Genomic DNA, 8,450 nt, shown 5'->3' with positions numbered 1-8,450 from the left:
TACCCTATCTATCTATCTATCTATCTATCTATCTATCTATCTATCTATCTGTTTTATTATAAAAATGTCTTTCTTTTCTTACATTTGTTTAACTGATAGATATGCCCAAGTGTCTTTTTTTTAAGGGATACCACAACATAAATGTTTTTAGACAGTATTTAGAGGTCATCTTTCATCTCAGTCCAACAAAAAAATCAACTGTATCAGCACTACTATCTCCCTTGTCTGTCATTTGTTCACCCACAATTTTAAATGGTAATTTGTGTTGTTCCAAACCTATAAGACTTTAGTTCATTCTTGAAACACAAATGAAGATATTTTTAATGAAACCTGGAAGATTTATGTCCCTCTATTGAAAGCCCATTCTACTAAAACATTCTTAGAAACGTTCACAAAGGCATTGTGAACTAAATTATTATTAATCAATATGATTATTAGTAGCTGCAAGAATATTTCATATATTCCTATATCAGTAATTGGTTCACCCAAAAAAGGTGGTTCATTCACCTTTGAAACACAAATGAACATATTTTTAATGAAACCTGTGAGATGTTACGGTATGGACTTTTTATATTATGTTTTGTTTACCTTTGTTCCTGTTTCTCTGCTCCATTTAGTTTTGGTTTCCTTGATTATTTATTATCTCCTCGTTTGTTTCTGTGGTTAATTATCATCTGTCAGTCATTGTGTTCATCTTGTATTTAAACTTATGTTCAGTCCCTTGTCGGTTCTCGTCTAGTGGTTTGCGATTTCTCCTATTTCCCTGTTCCTGAGTGTTATGAAGTTTAAAGCAGCACTCAGTAGCTTCGGGATTTCTTCGCTGTATTCTCGCTTTTTGCCCGCAGGTTTCTCTCTAGAGCTCCCCCCACAGCTTCAGAATAGATATTTGACAACACTGTTGTAAAAACTCGTTGGTGATTCTCAGACACCAGAGGCTAGTAGATCAACGACATCAAAGCAGATGGGACATTCTTTAAAACGTCCTCTTCATTCAGGTTCGGACAGCGTGAGGGAGCGCAATAATGACAGCATTTTAGCAGATTTCTTTTGGCCGTAAAGCAGTTGTTTACATCGCGAGACCTGATATCACGTGATACTTCCTGACGCGGCGGCCCGCCGCCCCAAAGTTGCAAGTGCGTATTTTCCACTCACGGGCACCAGGGGGGTGCGAAACGACCACCATTCAACCCGAAATAAGTATTATAACCATTCCAATGACTCCGAAGCTGTTCAGTTAAGGTAAAAAAGTTACTTAGTTCACCTTTAAATAAATACTATTCTGAGTTCTTATTCCTTCTCACCATGCGTGCTGCAGACCAGACTGTTTCAAGAGACTTCTGTCCCATCTTTAAAAGTCCTTTCCACCCAAACGTTGCTGCTTCAGAACATTCAAGTCATTGTAAACATAATCAATATGAATCAAGCGGTCTAATTCAAATCTTTCATTTTTGGGGTGAACTAAAGAATTTAAGTTATTTAAGAAAATTGTAAGTATTCCTTATCCTTCCATTAGCTGCTGACTTACACATACCTGTCACAAAAAAAAATGTGCTCCCTTTCTCTTTGACCTTTGATCCAGAGAAATCACAAAAAGGACTCAAACCAAATCTTCCATTATCTTCTGAAAGATTCTACTTCTTTCTGTGACACCAATTATGGTTCTGGCTCACTTCTCTAGGTGAGAGATAACCTGACCTGTGGTCTAGTGGTATAGTTTTCAATTATCATACAAGGACATAAGGGTTCAAATCCCTTTCTATATAGTTTAGTTACAAAGTGCTCACAAAGGGCTGTAAAGGAGCAGCATTTTGATAACTTGTTTTGCATAGCAGGAAAAAAGTTTCACATCACACTAGGGTTGATATAGATGTCAGAATATTCAGTTTAAAGCAAATGATCTGAGGAATGTGCAACTCGATTTGACTGCATACATGTGAATGGTGATTTCTGCCTCAACATTTTACAAATATGCCTTTCTTTTAGGTATACCGTATAAATTCAAAATCTACTTGACTGAGGGGCATGTCTCAGATATCTTCCGTTTGAATGGGCATGGCTGCAGATTTCTGCAGATGCCTGCTCTTTCTCTCTCACACGCACACAAATACTAGAAGAGACAGTAAAAGGCTAGCTTCTGCTTTCCACAACTGCAGTAGGTTACCTGCCAACTGTTAAAAGCAGAATCATGTTCACAGCATAGAAAAGCTGCACACTGCACACACACACTTTCACATATCCTGTACAATAAATTCAAATTTATTATGTTTCATTGGGTCACTGAACACTCAAATTTGAGACATTCATTTCAGTGGGAGATCTACTAACGTCATGTTAGTGTTGAGAAAGCAAACATATTTAATGCTGTGAAACTGCACAGGAACTGACATTTTTGGCATCTAATCCATAAACATGCATGGGATCATAGCCCAGTTTAAAATTGGCATCCTTCAAGAGGATTTCTATGACGCTTTTTCTTTAAGAGTAGTATGATGCTATTTTGTGAGTAGTTAATACTTAGAGTTATTTAAAACCAAAAATAAAAACAGCTTAAGTACACAGAGATTCATCAGTTTATTTACACGCTCAAATAATTGTGTGACATAAAAAAACATTTTAACAATATGATAACTCTTTATGATAAAGTTCATTTTATTAACATTATTACACGGCTCTGTGGAATACTTGATTCTGATTGGTCAATCTCACCATCCAGTGGTATGTTATTCCCTGATAACGACCGCTAAAAACACAGGCTCATCCAGGCATCTGTCAATGTAGTTGGCACTATAGGATTGCTTGGAACGGGTTTTCCTCACAGAAGTTTTGCATTTGCTGAGCTAATAAAATATTAAAACTCAGTCAAATCAATATTTTGTGTACAGTTATTTAATTAGGCCTATGTCATCCAGTATCGCAGACTCGCTCTCTCTTGTTTCATACAAACGCAGCTGCTGCCATTTTGCGACTATTGTTTTTTGCACTGTAATGGATTATAAGATAACGAACAGATACTTAAACAGTTTAATATCAGATCAATATCTCTTATCCCCATAATTACTTATGTGGCAAAATGCCGTGTAATAAGTGGTATGGCTGTACCATATCCCTTAAATGTCTGTCTAGTTTGAACTTGCCACTTGCTAGCAACTGCTTTCTCTGCAGAAGCTTTGCGTTTAAATCTAATGAACTATTTTGTCACAGTTTGTTTTCATTAGTCACATGTTTTCCTTTGTTCAGTTTTCCCGCCACTCCTTTGTTACCATGGTCACCATCATTATGAGTTCACTTGGTTCAGCTGTGTTTGATTAATCATCCTCATCTGTGTTTGCTGTAAGTTGGTCCCTCACATCCATTCTCTGTCTGATCAACGTTATGTGTACGTGTGTTTTGCTCAGCCTGTTTACCTGTCTTCTGGATTATTATAAAAACACTGTATTAGAAATTATCTTCTTCCTGCAACCCCCTGTGACATATTTCAAGATCACTATTTCATGTCTAATTATTTACTTATGTGGCAAGTAGCCATGTAATAAGCGGGATAATGTACATCCAGCCGGTTGTTATTCCAGAATAAACCCCTTCAGGCTGATGCAAGATCGACCTGTCAGGGTTTATTCTGCGATAACAACACTAAAAAAATTCTAACCTCCCTAACTCTACATTTTCTAGTGACTGATAACATCTAAATTTTTCAATTGGTCCAAGTGAAATTCTGTAAATTATAACATGAAATTTACAGAATTTCACTTGGGCCAATTGAAAAATTTAGATGTTATCAGTCACTAGAACATTTTGAGTTAGGGAGGTTAGAAATTTTTTACAGTGAACCAGCAGGATGTACATTATCTCTTACTTAATAGTGCATGAACTAAATTCATTTTTACAAAATGTATTGATAAATATTCTATTTTTCATTGTTAATTCATGTTTGTTTATGATATAGGTGAATTTGTTCATGTATTAATGTTACTTGTCATGTAAAATGCATATTTATAAATTATCATTAATAATAATAATAATAAATACATGCTGTGAAAGTATTGTGGGTGTGCTTGATTTGCCAGAATGTGCACTTACAGTGTAGCTATACAAGCACTTGGACTTAATATGTGACCCTGGATCACAAAACCAGTCACGAGTCACACGGGTATATTTGTGGCAAAAGCCAACAATACATTGTATGGGGCAAAATTATCGATTTTTCTTTTATGCCAAAAATCATTAGGATATTAAGTAAAGATAATGTTCCATGAAGATATTTAGTAAATTTCCTACCGTAAATATATAAAACATTTATTTTTGTGAGTGAATGCAGCACAATCGTGAACATAAATGGACAACTTTAAAGGCGATTTTCTCAATGTTTCGATTTGTTTTTTTTGCATCCTTAGATTCCAGATTTTCAAATAGTTGTATCTTGGCCAAATATTGTTCTATCCTAACAAACAATACATCAATGGATAGCTTATTTGTTCAGCTTTCAGATTATGTATACATCTCATTATAAAAAAATATATATACACATTTTTTACCCATGTGACTGGTTTTGTGGTCCTGGGTCACATATGGGTTGGGTTAGGTTCAGTTTTATTCTTACTGTCCAAGAAATCTTCTTGAAGAAAATTCCTACAAAAGCTGTTAACATTATCAGTTTACCAAACATCCTCATTCCACTGCACCTCATGTACTATAATTATCCATTGATACGTTTTTGCAATGACTCAAATCAAAGGCTTGGATGCCATATTAGGTGTAGGGTGGTTTATAACAGAGAAGTGTTGTGTAAATTGTGCTCAGACACACACCTCTCATTTACAGGATGATGGAGATTCCAATCTGTCATAATGGACTTAGATCACCTCTCGCCTTGTGTGGCCCGCAGTAAAAGAGATTGACGGGCATTATAAAGGTGTGTGAGAGACAGATTTCTGTAATATCTTGGGGAGCGGTACAGATTTTGAAACAGGACCAGGGATGAATCATTAGATGTGCCACTTTTATTCTATTTCTGGTAGACAAACACCTGGCGAGAGGTGAGATTACAGTTCTGATCCATGATCATCCACATCCAACCCCTCTGGCAACCACTTTTCACAACATTTCTCTGTCATTGATATACAGTAAGTGTGTATTGTGTTCATGATCAGTTCAGTATTGATTCAGTTCCATGCAATAACTCTGTAAAGATCATCAAATATGGAATGAGTTCAGTTCACCTATAAAGCATCTCTGTAGAAAATGGTGATGTCATAGCTCAGTTCAGTTCAGTGGCAAGGAACCCAAACTCTATTGATGACAATAGAGAAAAAACCTTAGGAGAAACCTCAGGCTCAGAGGACTTGTCTGGTTCTTGTGGTCTTTGCTGTGGATCTGTTTCGATGGCTGTCATATTGAAGGGGTCTTCACAGGGGATATGTCTCTAGGGCACGTCTAGTTATCATGGTCTCCGGTGACATTCAGGGCTGTTGTGGTCATCACTAGGTGCAGGTCCACCATCTGATCTGGACGGCTCCGGCGGACTCCGGTAATCTTGGGATAAGGATGAATTAGAGAGACTAATATAAGCATAGATGCCAATCTTCTTATGATGTAACAACATCGGGTGTTATGGGAAGTGTTCCTGGTTCCGGTTGATCTAATTTATGCAGCCTAATAATCATTTAACAGATCTGAATGATAGAAATGTGATAGTGTGTTATGTGTATGCTGAGATGGGGTCTTTAATCTAGATTTAAACTGAGAGAGTGTGTTTGCCTTCCAGACAATGCTAGGAAGACTGTTCCAAAGTTTGGGTGCTAAATAGGAAAAGGATCTACCGCCTGCAGTTGATTTTGATATTCAAGGTATTATTAACTGGCCAGAATTTTGAGACAGCAGTAAACATGAAGGACTATGATGCAAAAGGGGGTCACTCAATTACCGAGGAGTTAAACCATTTAGAGCTTTGTAATCAGTAATCAGCAGGATTTTAAATTGTATACAATGTTTAATAGGGAGCCAATGCAGTGTTGGCAGAACCAGGCTAATATGGTCACACTGCATTTTGGACCAGCTGGAGTTTGTTTATTGAGCATGCAGGGCAACGACCCAGTAAAGCATTACAGTAATCTAGCCTTGAGGTTATGAACACATGAAAGAACTTTTCTGCATCTGACATTGGGTCTCATTGGGACTTCGACATCGTACTTGCGAGTTTACACAGAAGACCGGTGTTTTGTCCTGCGACTATTCCTTAACCGGAACCGAACAATGTACAAGGCTCACATTCAAAGCAGTTTCTAAAGCCTTTGCATTCTCATTACCCTCGATTAAAGTTTGGATGCATGTCTCTAATTTTGAAATCTTCTCTGTCTGATTAACTATTTCCCTGCATTTATCACTATTTAATCCCTCACCACTGACAGAGAATTCTAAACATACGCTAAACATGCAGGCAGTGCAAGAAACAACTAATTGTTTATAATTGTTGATTGATATCGACTTAGCACAGTTGTTTGATGGACTCGTAAAAGATGGAGCACAAGAGAGACAAGAAACGGGGGAAAAACGGATTCCAAGACAACTGGCTAACGAAATGCAAATGCATTGTCTTAGCGATAACAATTTATAATAAAAACTATTTAAAAAAGATAGCAATGTCAGATGAATGTGATATTGTATCATATCAGATATGTGGTGATGATTAAGTTATACCTAGCTATTTAAACCACAAGGAATGGTAGTAAAATAGAGATTTAAAACAAGGTCTACATAGCTACAAATGCAAACCACTCAGCAAGAGGCAGAGAGGCTGACGCTTCAGTATTCTGGAAGATAGGTTTCCCCATAGCATCAGCTACTAACACAGCCGCGTTTCCATTACAGTTTTGCGCAAACCTTTTGCTATATTTTCTAAATGTCAATAAAAAAATATTGCGAAATGACGACGTTTCCATTAACCGATGTTAATGCGACTGAAACATAATTTTTTCCTCTTGCGATAAGTCATTCCAACAATTATGGCAACGAATGTTGGTAGGTGTGTGTATTTCCCAGCCATCGCACTAGCCATTATTTTTTGCATGTTATCCCAGCATTAATGGCATGGAAAGCCCCTTATACTTGGGAGCGGCTGCGAATGAGGTGTTTCTGGGTGTTTCTCCCTCATATCTGCTTTCAGGTCTTGATGGTGGCATTCCAGTATTCCCTAATGCTTTTGTCTTTTATGAGTTAAATAAAGAACTCTGTCTCGTCACATGCACAAAAACTGTTTCCATTGCAGTTTTGCAAAATATTCCTATTTTCAAACTGCCTGAAAAACCACCTCATGCATAAAAACTTTTTTGCGATATGTGTGAGTTTTTGCGAAATTGACGTGTTTCCATTGGGCGTATTTTCAATTCGCAATTTCAAAAGGAAGCGAGGAGAGGAAACAAGGATGCAAAAATAAGAATTGAGAAGCACCTCATGAGTGAGGATACACAGGTGTATTCTTCCCTCACATTTTAAGGGGGTGGAGCTAAGATGACCAGCTACACTAGCTCAGTTTTGCTTTAGAACAGCATGACTATGCTGGTCAACCAGCCAGGGGTGCGTTTCCTAAAGCCAACTATGGTCGCAAGTTCCGTCATTACCAATAGAGTTCAATGGAAATTGCAATCATAGTTGGCCAGCGATGCGTTTGGGAAACGCACCCCAGACCAGCACTATACCAACACTATACAAGCTCTAACTAGCATAAACCAGCCTGGACCAACATTTATGCTGGATATTTCATCAGGGCAGACCGATAACTTCTACACCCTGATTGGTCAGCTGACACCTGCAGTCCTATAAAACACTTATCCCATCAGCCTTGTTGCTTGCTTTCTGTGTTTGCCTTCAATATCATTAATTAGCATTTGTAGTGTATTAGTGATTTTGAGTGATTTGAAAGTGTTTTGCGTGATTGCTTGAGTGTTTGTTTGAAAGATAGTTTGTGTGATTGAAGGGGCATAACACCTTAAAGATGAAGTGTGATAATTTTGTGCCAGCAAACAGAATTGTAATCGATTAGCATCTGATAGCCAAATGCCAATTATTTTAAAGGGGTGGTTGATTATGATTTCACTTTTCTAACTTTAGTTAGTGTGTAATGTTGCTGTTTGAGCATAAACAACATCTGTAAAGTTACAATGCTCAAAGTTCAAAGCAAAGGAAGATATTTGCTTTTAAAGAAAAGGACTACAACAAACGGCTGGTTGGGACTACACGACATTCCTCCCGGGTTAGTGACATCACTAACCCTAGAATTTACATAAACCCCGCCCCCGGGAACACACAGTCCATGTTGAGAAGAGGAAAAGTTGTTGTATAAGAGTACATTTGTGAGTCAGCTCAAACTTTAGCATCCATCTTTTCACATGCAATAGAAAGTCACTCTGTGTGCATCTCACAACAGTTCCTATATGAGCGATTTATAGATTTATCAT

Source organism: Rutilus rutilus (assembly GCF_951802725.1).
Source record: "Rutilus rutilus genome assembly, chromosome: 2".
NCBI lineage: Eukaryota > Metazoa > Chordata > Actinopteri > Cypriniformes > Leuciscidae > Rutilus > Rutilus rutilus.
The sequence above is the reverse complement of the archived record's forward strand: the minus strand, read 5'-3'. Positions refer to the sequence as shown.